The sequence below is a fragment of the Kogia breviceps genome, chromosome 2 (assembly GCF_026419965.1).
Source record: "Kogia breviceps isolate mKogBre1 chromosome 2, mKogBre1 haplotype 1, whole genome shotgun sequence".
Lineage (NCBI taxonomy): Eukaryota > Metazoa > Chordata > Mammalia > Artiodactyla > Physeteridae > Kogia > Kogia breviceps.
In genome coordinates, this window is record NC_081311.1 from 144,740,714 (window position 1) to 144,754,704 (window position 13,991).

The following is a 13,991-nucleotide window of genomic DNA, read 5'->3' on the forward strand; positions in this document are numbered from 1 at the left end:
TTTTCCTATTTCTCTCACTGAAATCTAACATTAAGAGTGTTGAGGGCTTCCCTGGTGGCGCAGTGGTTGAGAGTCCGCCTGCCGATGCAGGAGACACGGGTTCGTGCCCCGGTCCGGGAAGATCCCACATGACGCGGAGCGGCTGGGCCCGTGAGCCGTGGCCGCTGGGCCTGTGCGTCCGGAGCCTGTGCTCCGCAACGGGAGAGGCCACAACAGTGAGAGGCCCGCGTACCGCAAAAAAAAAAAAAAAAAAAAAAAAAGAGTGTTGAAAGTTACACTACAACCTACGAGAGCAAAAATGGTGTGGTTTTTCAGACACCAATCAAGTGACTAACACATCCGTTGTTCCTGATTCGTTGTTCTTCACTGTTAGGTGTAGATGGCAGAAAAAACATATATTTATTTGCTGCTCAGGACCAGTGACCATATTGATCTTCACAGAGAAAACCTCTGCTTAATCTAAATTGTCTGGGGAAAGTGACTTAATCATAATACAAAGTCTTATCTGAAAATAAGTGTGATGCCCCCTTCCTCAGCCCCTCCTCTGATTTTCAAGCTACACTGTACCTTGTGAATAAGATAGATCTGCTATGAAGTTAGATAAGCTATAATCAATGTCACCAGAAAATTGCAAAAGCCTTTGCCCAGAATATAAAGATTTTGCCTCTTTTCTTCTCAGTAGAAGTCATGGATAATGTCACTTAGAGAAAAATGTTCCAGTGCAGTGACCATTTTTCTGTTTTAACAGGCTTAATCTTCTAGTAAATATACACCAAGCCAAGCCTGGCAAATGAAATGCTTATCAAGGGATGATCCCTCCCAGCCAAAGTTCCCATGAGGACAGACAGCTGAGCCCCAGAAATACCCTTCCTGGGAGATCCAGCTGGAGGTACCAGGCAGTTGGCCCGGAGAACACAAGTCAGCCTAGGCCCTGTGGCCCAACCGGCAGCCCAGCAGCCAAGTCTTGGTTGGGAGGCTGGTGTGCAAAAATTGCCCCTAACCCTCTGGGATTTTTACCTATGTGGGGTCACTGTTTTCTCTGGAAATACTACGTTCTCCCACTCCTCAGGGAAAACAAAAACCCAAAACATAGACTAAGAGACACACAAACTTTTGCTCACCAACCCAGAAGGTCTGGCCCCAGTTAAAAACCACCGCTCCAGCCTTAGCTTCTCTTAGAACTTCTACGCAAACAGTGCACTTTGTAGAGAGAAAGCGAGTGCTTGAGAGCATGGGTTCTGGGGTCAGGCTTTCAGTTTGAACTCTGGCCTCACAGCTGACCTTAGGCAAGCACCTTAACCTGACTTTCCCAGTTTCCTTGTTTGTAACATAGGGAAAATAATAGTACCTGTTTCATAAGGATGTTGTTAGGATTGAGTGAGCTCACTCATGCAAAGGGTTTAGGTGAGTTCCTGGCACAAATCAACATTTGTGATTGTCACTGTTCATTTCATTGCTAGTCCCTTTTGAAGGTCTCTTGGTATCTTTTCTCAACCAGACCAGCCCTTGGTCTAGGCTGGACTCTCTCTTCATTCAGGAGACGTCTGGCTCTGAATGACATCTTACCTTCATTTTCCTACCTGGCCGTTTTTGCTTGTGCAACAACTCCTTTTTGGCAGACGCAGAGCTAGTATAACCCCTTACTTTACCAAATTTAGGAAAACTCTCAAGGTCTTCTTTAACTAATTTAGTCTTTTCCTGGGGTTTGGGTTTCCTGTATGAAATTGGTGTTTTCACCTTATCCTCCCCAAACTCAGTGTCCGTAGGAGTTACAGTGTGTCACTCTGGGTCCCTGACTCACTGCTTCTTAACCTGCTCCATCTCCTTTCCCCCACGTGGGGCTGGTTGATCTTATCAGCTGGTCTCCTCCGAGCTCATCGGCCTGCATTTCCCTCTTTCCTAGACAAAACCCCATCTGTGTCAGTGGACAGATCCAACAGGCATCCGTAGGCCCGAGACCCGGAGAACATAATGTGAGTGTCATTTTAGCCCCTTGACAACTGGCACCGGCCCACTCTGGCTGAGTCAGGAAGGAAATAAATGTTGACCTTAGAATGCCCCTACCTCCCCAACGATCCCAGCCCTTCATCTCAAGCCTTCATCCAACTCTACCCTGGGTGTCGCTATGGTAGCTCTTCCTCAGGAACAAACTCAGGAAAACTGAGAAGTTGCCTCTCTTGGCGGCTTAGCATTTTAGAGAAAAATTTTGAAAAGAGCCAAAGACAAGAATAGCCTGATGGAGGCTATTGAGACTTCAGGCTCTCTCTGGGGTGGGATGGGGCGGGGGAGACACCTCCCACAGCCGCCGCACTACCTGGCTGCCCACCCACCCTCCACCAGGCCATCTCTGGCCACAGACCCACACATTTCTAGGCACACGGTTGGTTCTAAACATGTATCTGTTGAATTAATTAGCCTTTATTGTAAATAATGTAAAAATATCCAAATAATGGTTCAGTTATGCCCTAGGCACAGTTGAGCCATACCTAGATGCAAAGCCTTTGTATAAGGATGAAGAGAACTCATTGGTGTGGGAGGCCCTATCCTGTACCAGATGGTTCACTTGTGTTACTTCATTTCCTCTTTCCTACAATTCTGTATGGACTGTACTACCATTACTATTCTGAGTTACGGCAGACAAAGGCTCTCCAGGAGCTTCAATAACTTAGAAAGGCATGATGGAGTAAAAACATAATTATTTTCCAACGCCTATTTTAGCTTCAAACCTTTTTCCAATAAATTGATGATTATCAAACAGATGACAGTAGAATTCTTCCCAAAAGAGGGATTGGGGACCCAGAGCCACCCCAACTGTTCAGCCTTCAGTCCTCATCCACCTCCCCCTGCAGAACCTCTCACCCTGAAAAAAAACATCCAGAAACACAGCTGCCTTTGAATCCCAGCTCTATCGCCCACAAGCCACAAGGACATAACATGTCCTCGTCTCTGCTTCCTGTTTGTCCACCTGCAACAGGACAGGGCGTTGTGATGACTACCTGACCTGAGGTGGGCTCAGCAAATGGCAGCCATGTGACCTGCTCGTGTTCACACAACGAGCAAGCAGTGAAGGCGAGACTGAGCCCCAGGCCCACGATGTCAGAGTCCACTGGCAGCTCCAGCTAGAACATAGAGAAAGGGCTCAGGACCCAAAGGCAAGCCAGTTTAGGAACAAATCTGGAACGCTAACAAGAAAGAACAAACACTGGCAAAGCACAAATCTGGCAAAGGAGAGCACTGGCCCCAGCCAACACTTACAGACTGTTGAAATTCCCCAGCATTGAACTCAACTGTCTACAGGGGAATCAGTTCAGTGTAGACGAGGCTGATGGGAAAACAAATGTGGCAAACACATCTGACTGGTGAAGCAATGTTTAACCTGCCTTGAAAGACTGTATTAAAAATATGATGTCTGAAATTTCACTTGTTTGGGAATTTTTAAATCAGTTTACAGATGTAATATAAATTTAAATATTTTGTAATAAATGTTAAAACACTTATGAGACAAACGTATTAGACACTTCGAGTCAGTCTGTCAGTCATTTTTCTATCAATGCCTCATCATCAACTCTAAGTTTAATTTTAAAAATAAGAAAATTACACCCTTCCATCCACTACAGCAGCTAACCCTTCACGTTCAGCCACCAAGAGCAGACTGGGCGGCAGATCTGTGGGGTCCCTTATCCCCGTTCCACTCCATTGGAGCAAAAGCAACCACCATCCTTCCTACCCCGGCCTCTGCCACCACAGAGAGATCAGTGGGACCCGAAATGCCCTGTTAGTTGCCACTGCCAAAGCGGGCAGAGCAGCTGGGTCAGGCTCAGCTGACACCGGCTGGGGAGGCCAGTGCTGATTCAGGGGTGGCATAAGGCTCCCCAGTTTGGGCTCAGTGACAGGGAAGGTGATAAAGAGGCACACCTGCAGGTTATTACTCTGAACTGCAAAACTTGAACAGCCAAGATGAGAAGGAAACCAAGATAGGCCAGTTCTTAAGCAAGGAAACTGAGTCTAGCAACAGGCTTCCCTGGGAAGATTCCTCAAGACTTATTAACCATCTCTGAATCCACACTACTTCTTAAGGTACAATTTCATACAGTTTCATTATAAGAAATAACGCTGTCCTAATTTCTCTTTTTCCTTACTGAGAAAAACTATCAAATGGCGGCTCGTTTCTTCATTTGAACGGGGCCATTAATGAGGTTTCAGAACAGGCATAACATGAGACTCAGATTAATGTATAAGATGGTAACTGGTTTAGATAATGCTATCTTTCAAGCTATGCACAGAACCTCTTAGATATATTCAAAGAACTGGGGTCCCTTTTTCTTCCCCCCAAAATGCACTTTGGTCATTGTGGTAAACAAAATAGTGGTCTACCACTACCAGAAGAGATCTTTGTCTTAATCCCTAGAACCTGTAAATATATCCTTTACATAGCAAAAAGGACTTTGCAGGGGTAACTAAGTTGAGAACTTTGAGATGGGGAAACTGTCCTGGACTATCCAGGAGGGAGGAAGGGTCCAGGAGTCAAGGAATGCAGGGGGCCTCTGGAAGCTGAAATGGATTCTTCCCCAGAGCTTTCATAAGCAACAGTGCCCTGCCAACACCTTGATTTCAGCCCAAGGAAACCTCTTTCAGACTTCAGACCTCTCAAATTTGTGTTATTTTAAGCCACTTAATTAGTGATAATTTGTTACAGCAGCAATAGAAAACTAATACATTCATGTATTACCTTCCTTCCCATCCTACACCCCATCTCTCCTCCATATATACACTGTAGCCTGCTCTGGCTGAAGAATCAATTCTTTCAGGAAGTCTTCCTTTCTGACCCACACTCCACCCCCTAAAAGAGGTGAGGTGCCTCTCTCAGTTCTGACCTCCCTCAGAACACCTGTCACACTGTATTATAATTGACTGTTAATTTATTCACATCCCCCACCAGACACAGAACTTCTGTAGGGTATCCCCTGCTCTCGGCACAGGGTCTGGCACAGCAGAGACCCTCAAAAAAATATTTCTTAAATGAATAACTGCTATTTCAAAGGTTTTGAGCTGTTCATCTTCTCCTGAAAACAAACTATACCCATTTTCACCTGAGATAGTGAACATCTATGGAACGAATGAACAAGGGGGAAAAAAGTGCTATTGAATCACAGTACTTTCATCCATGAACTGTATCAGAGAAAAATAATATTGTGCTAACCAGCCCACTGGCCATTTTAGGCTCCCCTTTTTTCCCCAAAACCAGATTATCAGCTTTCCTCTAGGCAGTCCTCTCTAAAACATTTCGACCACTGTTACTGGGTTTAATACAGATTTGCCAAATGGTAACTTTGCTCAAATAACTTTGTTTTAGGTTATTCTGTATACAGCAATAGTGCCAGGAAAGGCAATCTGTATCATTTAAGGAACTTGAAATTTTTATCTATATTCATAAAAGAAAAAAGTTACAAAAGCGATGCAGCTATTTTTCTGAAGGAAGTGGGGAAAATGCCTCATTGAGGGATATAAAATTCTGAAGGGAACAGAAGCAAGATTTTACAAGACTATTTGAGATAATGTCAAGTACAAAAACAAAAGAACATAAACTAAGGCTCAGAAAGGGTCAGACCCTCAAGGAATTTAAGCAGAATTTCTTTAGACATAGAGAAGGAAGTTTACAGAGTAAAAAGCAGAGGGTTGAAATGGGGGAAAGGCTGTTGTAAATATAGTTGAAGCTGTTAGACCAAAATTGTTCCCTGAGTTATACTCAAATCATAGATCATGGCTTCTAATTCCTCAGAACAGAGCAACTTGAGTTGAATAATGGGCTCTCTCTGGGTTGTGTCATTTTTATCTTCTTTTTAACTTCCTTTAAATCAGTCCTTTAATTTAGCCACTTGGCAGGGCCTTAGGATACGTAATCCAGGTAACCCCGCTCTCCAAGGTTACCAGACAGAGCCTTGGTCTCACAGACAAGAAAACCAAGACGTGGAGATTAAACTGTTTGCTATAGGATGGGTAGTGAGTCCCTGAGGGGGAAGACTAGAATTCAGAGCTATTAGACACAAAGGTGCTGCTTATTGAATTAAACCCTGGGTTTGTGATCTTCTTTTCCATCTCAGAAATGAGGCTGTCATGATGAAATTCCCATAGACTCCAGGGACCACTGTTATTATTTACCTACTGCATGCAAAACCCTTTATTACAAAAGATGCCAATTATTGTCTGTGCCATTTACTTGATACATAGTCTTGTTAAATGAGGGGTATGGTCAATAGTATGATTTATTCAAAGGGGAAAGAAATCATTCCCGGAAGGAAGTGGACTTGAGCTAGCAGCAGGAGGATGGAAAGCAGTGGAAGTTGGCTAGGTGCAGAGAAGGAAAGGAGAGTGGGAGAGGGTCCTGAGATGCACGGTGGGGTTGGGACACATGTTCTCAGCAGAGGTCTCATGTAAGAGATGTCAGCAACCTCCTGGTACAGGGCAGGTCAGGACTGGAAGCTGGCTCAAGGGATAGTTAGTGCCAGACCAGACCAGGTCCAAGTGACCAGTTCTTTGAAGGGGCTGCTCAGATCAACAAACCCCACTTAGGGCAAGTGACTGGCAGAGAAAGTCATGGTAACATGTCAGCAATATGGATGGAGGTCGTTGAAGTCAGGACAAGCAATCAGCTGGTTTTTCCTGTCTTTCTACTCTGTGAAATGAATACATTGGTACTAATATTTTTAATGCACATTAAAAACAAAAATGAAATAATATGTTGTTCTATTAAATTTGCACAAATTTTAAAAAAATGTTTAATGCTTACTGTAAGAGTGCTATAAAACAGACATTGTTATATTCACTGATGAGGACATAAATCGGACAAACTTTCTGCAAACAATTGTAATTAATTCACTTACTTAACGATTATTGATGAGGCATCAATAATTGTTATGCTCACCAGGCACACGCCTTTAAAACATCTCATCTTTTTTTCACCCTCCTTTTCCCCAGAGCTCTCGTGGTGCCCACTGGCTTCCCAGAGCATCTCATCACAATATACCCTCAAGAACAACAGTAAATATTTTCCCATATAACCTGAACCCTAACCACAAGTCAAATATTTCATCTGATACTCTCCTAGAAAGAGTGATCTAGTCCAACTCTGAAGCAAAACTGTGCTAATTACATACTATACAAAATGTAGTGGAATTTGTGGGCACTTTGATGGTGATTTTGACTATGCTGAATATTCCCCTTAATCATTGATGTTAGACTCTGACCGTGTCCCTAAGATACTCCTCTGACTCAAGCTCAACCACCTGATGCAGAAAAGCTAAGGTTCACAATCTATTCATGTGTTTCCTATGCAGAGATATTTGCATTGTAAAAGAGGACATTCAGAGGCAATAGTTTATCCATAAGGAATAACTCTGTTATAGGTGGGATACTTATTGGGGAGAGGCCATTTAGCCAGCCTCCTACTGGTACAGTAGGCCTTGAATTCCGTCTTCTTCGGTTTTATTAAAAGAACTGCACTGGTCCAACAAAGTGGTTAGGTCTTGGATGCCCTTATATACATTGCAAATGCTTTGGGAACACTTATCAGTGCGTTTCTCAATGAATCAAATCAACACTTACTGAGCATCTAATAGGAACCTAGCTATATAAAAACTTTCATATATATTATCTCATTTAATCCTCACAATCACTTTTGTGAGGTAGGTTTTATAGCTATTTTTATAAATGAGGAAAGTGAGGCTCAAATAACATTGAGTTGTATGGTTAGTAAAGCAAAGATTTGAACTCAAGTCTGACTGACTACTGAGCTGATTGCAATGGGACAGTGCTTCTAAATGACCTGCCTATAGACATATGATACCACCTACATACAACCTTTTGATTTTGGCAGGAAAGTTTCCAAGTTCCTTGTATCATCCTTGTAGTGTAGATTGCCTAAGAACTCCCTACATCTCTGAATCACTTAGCAATTTGAAAAGCACTTTTAGCTATATTATCTCAATTGACTATCAAAATTTCATGAGGCTGCAGGGCAAATATTATCACTCTCAGTTTTATAAATAAACTGATGACCAGAGAGGATAAGAACAGACTAAGGTCACAGGGTTGGGAAAAGGTAGACATTTTGTAGCTGGGAATGGTGGGAAACTGACTCTGGAACACCCTGCAACACCACATGGTCCAGGCTTAGACTTTCCATCAATGTCACAAAGCAGATACCTGTAAAAGAGCCATCAGAATGGGGTCTACCTACAGCAGCAAAAACAGGAGGCCAAGGTGTGACTTGAGCCTATGTCTTTCTCCTTAAGAAACTATTTCTGGCTCAAGCTGAACAGATTAGAACATTCCAAACTCATACCAGGACTTGAGTCAGAATCCAAAATCTTTCTTTGCAATTTCCATAATACTTTTCTCCTTTCTAAAATTGCTCACTTAAAGATCTGCCCATTCCTATCCGTTTCTTGGTTAGTTTCCAAAGCACAAAAATTATATCAGGCAAAAATTTATGTGTTTGTTCTCCAAACTACAACAAGTTTGCCTCCCTACCCAGTTTCAAATTCCTCCAGTATATCTGTGCTTGTAAAGGCTTTATTCATGGTTAAGGAGAGATTAGATAGCATTTGGCTAGAGATCCAAGAACATACAAATTCCAACTTACCATGGGGACCCCACGACAGAAAATGTACAAGGAGAAACAGCAAGAGTGAAACAAGATACCCCTTTCTTATTAGCCAGATGTGAATATCTTATATGAATCCTATTTCCCCTACACTGGGGTGGACCACAGGGAAATCCCACTGATGCTTATTCTATATTTATGTTCCAGTAGTAATAGCGACAACCTTCGATTTCATCCCTGAAAATTGTCCCTCTGTCGACCTGCCAACACATACCAAACCGTATCTTCAGAGGCCACAAAAACTGACACTCAACATATAAAGGGAACAAAATGGGGTTAACACAGAGCTACCACGATGCTCGGTCCAGGCCTCTCTACCGTGCCTGCCGCTTCAGACAACGTACAACTTAACAAAGCTACCAACAGAGTCAGCAGAGAGCAGAGAAAACTTTTACCACAAGATAGGAATGAGCATCTATAATGGCAGATTCCCCTAATGAAATGGAAGGTCTTAGAGGTTAAATGCGTGACTGAGGCCCACAAACCCTCCAGCACCTAGGGGCTGGATATGCCAGTCCAAGATTTAAACAGATGTAAAGCACCTTTTCTGTCCTTGAGAGGACAGATAAACATAACAAAAAGGAATGTGATGCCCTCTTTTTAAATTTCTCTTTTCAGTCACTTGTTGGCCATCTATTTCCTAAATGTTACAGGAACTTAATGCTACAATAATTCAATATGCAGGAAGATGCAGTCAGCCCTGAATACCCAAGATCCAATCATTGAAGCATATACCACTGAGATTTTTAGTTACTGGTTTGAATGTTCTTTTGTGGCCACTCTTCTATGGAGTCTGAAACTTCTCCAACCCCTATCTTGTTAATTCCATGCACCAAAGATTGAAATGCATCCAAATTTCTTTTCCAAAGAAACATGTTATACCAAGGATGATTATTATATTAAAATCTGGAGGCACACAAGCTGGAGCCTGAGATACTTAAATTATCCTTTTTAAAAAGTATGCAGGGCTTCCCTTGTGGTGCAGTGGTTGAGAGTCTGCCTGCCGATGCAGGGGACATGGGTTCGTGCCTCGGTCCGGGAAGATCCCACATGCCGCGGAGCGGCTGGGCCCGTGAGCCATGGCCGCTGAGCCTGCGTGTCCGGAGCCTGTGCTCCGCAACGGGAGAGACCACAGCAGTGAGAGGCCCGCGTACCGCCAAAAAAAAAAAAAAAAAAAAAAATGCAATAACATTTTCCCTGTTGCCCTTATATCTCGTGGAATCACAATGCTAGAAAGCAAACCCAGGGAACTGAGTGTGTTTCTTAGCTTACTTTGAATCGGACTCATTTTGAATGACTCTTATTGGAATCTCAGACTTACAGAAGGCACCCTGAAGTCACAAACAGGTTGCTCACAAGTGTGTGTTCCTTGATCTGCACGAGGGTTTTACATTTTAAAAAATGTGTTGCCAACGTTCAGAGATCAGGACATTTCTCAGAAGAAAAGTGGGATCCTTGGCTTTCCTTTTAAAACAAGAAGCTCTGGCCATGCTGTGCAGTGTTGCCACGCAGCCAAAATCAGCCGGAGTGGGAGGAGGGCTGCTCCCTGTAGACAGGCAGGGGACTCCAGCCCCCCTGACTGCCCCCACCACCTGGCCCTACCCCTCCCAGCCCTTGGAGGCATTTTAGTTTGTGACCCCTGCTCCCAAGCAATGGTTCTCACCTGAGGGTTTTATCAGAATCACCTGGAGAGGACCCTTCACCCTCCCCCGCTACCTTCATCCCAAATACATATGGAGAACCACTGCCTCAAATAGCATCCAGTCCATCAATGAAACAGAAAAAATGTGTGAAAAAATGTGTTACTTCTATTTACCTAAAGATATAAGTTTATGTTCTACTCTTACCACTGAGGCAAAAACAGATTCTACTACAAAGTGTGTCTGACAGTCAAAACCTTCCATCAATTTGCCTAATACATTCAAACAACCAACCAATAGAGAAGGGGAAAAAAAATCTTTCAAGATACTTCATTTTACCCTGATAAAACTGGTAAAATGTCTTAGTCAAAATAATCAAAGTGGTTAACTATCATCCGGGATCAAGTTTGACTCTTGGAGTTTTATCCCATGCTTTACAGCCTTGCTGGGAAAACCTTTAAAAAGTGGGGTCGGGGATGGGAAGCGGGTTCCTAGCCAAAGCAATCAGTTCTATGAATCCATTTATGAGAGCTGAGATACTCATGTCTTAAAACAACCACCTTTGCAACAAATTCAGAAACAGTCCAAGTCCCCAAGCCCAGTGCAGACTAACGCTGCCCCAGGTGTGGACCACAGACCAGCAACATCCATCTGAGAGCTTGCTTGAAATGGAAACTCTCAAGTCCCATCCCAGACCTACTGAATCAGACACTCTTGGGGTGAGACCCAGCGAGCTGTAGTTTAACAAGCCCTCCAGGTGATCCTGATGTGTGCTAACATTTGAGAATCATGGGTAAGAGTCTTCTAGAGAACTGAAAACATCCAGATTCCTGGGCCCCACTCCCAAGTGCATTTCTAGCAAATTCCAAAGCAATACTGCTGCTATGAGTAGCGCTGCTCTAGACTCGTGGGTCTCAGCCCTGACTGCACAGTAGAATCACCTGAAAAGGAGAAAAAGGGAGAAAGAGATTATTTCCCAGGCCCCACTCCAGACCACCTGAAGCAGGAATCTCTAGGGATAAGGTCAAGACCCTGGTCTTTTTTAAAAGCCCACCAGGTAATTCTAATATGCAGTCAAGTTGAGAGCCCCTGCTCTCAACCCAGCTGATCTCCACAGTCAATTTTAGCTCCCCTAACACATCATGTACTCATGTGTCTTCTCTCTGGAAATGTTCTGAGACTACTTCTGTCTCAAGAGATAGCCATGACCAAGGATCTGAGCTGTAGGAGTAAGCATGTCAAAGAGCAGCCTCTCATCAGTTTGGTAGAAACTGTCCCCAGCAGTCATTTTCTGACCCATACTTGGGTTTGTATTTGAAGATGGTGTTATTTGGGGATAACTGCTAAGGGACAATGTCAGCAAATTGTTCCTGCCAGTAGGTGGAACCCAGAGCCGTGAAAGTCAGACATCCTCCAAATAACACATTCCATGGCAAAAACTAAATGTTTTGGCTGAGGACAAGACACACAGATGTTCTAATATTCTCAATACCAATGCAGTTTCCTTCCAAGCAGCATCAACAACTCCAAAAGAGATTTGTTTAACACATTAACTAAAGTCAGGGAAGGTATCAATATGGCGGCAGGGGCCAGAGGACAGTGTACGCAGCCTTAAAACCTCCTTGAGGCTCGGGTTAAGGCAGGAATTGCTGGAGGAGATGACCCCTGACTATACAAAACCACTTTAGGGACTTTTAAAAAGCTATGATGAGAAGAAATGTAGGTAGATGCCAATGTCTGCCTGAAACGTTTCTTAAAAGATTTCTAAGGAAAATTCCATAGGCCCAGTGGATCAAAATATCCTCAGACTTGAGTTTTTCCTGAAGAAGTGTGTACTAGTGACAGCTCATCAAACAAGGGGAAGGATTAAGATGAAAACAAAATGCATATCCATGTGTAGTAACTGGGTAAAAAGACACTGTAGGAGAAAATATTGATAAACAAATATTTTCCTAGAGAAAGTAATATGTATATTTTAGTTTCATAAAAATACACTTGAAGGGAGGGGGGAACTTTTCTTTTTTTTTTTTCCGTTTTGGCTATATTAGAACAAGAAGACACTCTGTATCTCTCATCAAAAGACACCCAGGCCCTTTTGTCATGTCTGAGAAACTATTGATTCCTCTATTAAATTGTGCTATATGGAAAAATCTTGACAAGAGCAATATCATTTATTAGACTAACAAATATGTTAGTTGAACCAGCTTTGGAGAATTCTAAAATCCATTATACAACTGCAGCTCTTTTTCAGAGACCAGGATGTATTACAGAGACCAATTCTCAGGACACAGTATGATGAATTTACTTGCACATTCCAAGAGACCATTATTTCTTAGGAAGAGTAGAAGAATTATAACCTTCAACTTTGGGGGAAATCACCAACAGCTGATGTGTCTATACTGACTATGTCAACAAGCTGGTTCTAAATGTCCTAATATTTCCATTCTCAGCATTTTCTGAGACTAAAAGTTTTATAATGGGAAAAAAACAAGAGGAGAAACTACAAAGAATATAATTGACAGGTAATCTAAGCTACTTTTTGAGGAAAATACGCGATTAATATGTGTAGTTTCATCAAACCTCCACCTGCCCGTTCATACCTCATCTAAACCACTCCTCACCCTGTTCCTGTTCCTTGTCTTCTGTGGAAGATGAGACTGTGGGGCCTTTATAAGACTTCAAATAATACACTCTACTGTATGTCCTCTACTGTAGTACACTCTGGCCATATGCATTGTCCTCCATGGCAAGCAAGATGTGCCAAACTCAGAGAATCATAGCTCTAGAAGATGCTTCGAAGTTCATCTTGCCCAACCACTTCCCTTTGCAGGAATGACACCCGGAAGGAAAGAGGCTCAATGAGACACAATAAATCGATGGCATAGCCAGGCAATCTGACCCCCATGACATGTCCCTTCGTCTATTACAAATATAGTAAAAAAAAAAAAAAAAAAAAAAAAAAAAATCAGGTTCTATCTCAACTTGCTTCAGTCTGAGGCCAATCTGGAACACTCACCTGGAGACTTTCTTGATACTATCAAGAAACTAAACTGATCACTCCTTAGGATCAAGGTAAGTGGTCAGTGCCTAGATCCTGTGCAGAGAATCAAATGCACGTCCTTCCGAATGCACCCCCAGCTCCGCTGAACCGTGTGCTGAGATTGGTGGGGTCTTTGAGGGCGGTGACCCCTGAAGGGAGAAGGGGAAGTTTCTGGGGCTGTCTGGTATCTCCCGAGTACAAGATGGCTGGCTTGACTTTCTGCCAGTCCTTTCCAGGCTCTGGAAGAAGTGCTCAGGACAACAGGAGGATTTTGTGATAAGTCCCCAGGGAACCCAGAAGGAGCAGGCAAATTCCGTTGCCTTCATCTATATCCACACAAGAAACTCAGAGCCGAGCAGACCCGGCAGTCACAGCAGTATCCTCGGTCAGCATCTGCTCTGTGTGGCACAGGAGGACACAGGACAGCAGCTGGAGCGAGGCGGGCAAAGAGGGCACAGGAGGCAGGGAGGGGAATGAGGAAATGAGAGAATGTAAGTGAAAAAGAAGGGAGAACAGATGAGGAAAAGGGTTGAGTTCTGAAAAAGAATTGTGGAAGAGCCTTCTAATGCTCACCCAGATCCTGTTCTCCTTGCCTTCTGGGACCTTCTGAGCCCATGGAGGGATGACCCTTCCCAGCCTGTGGGTGGGT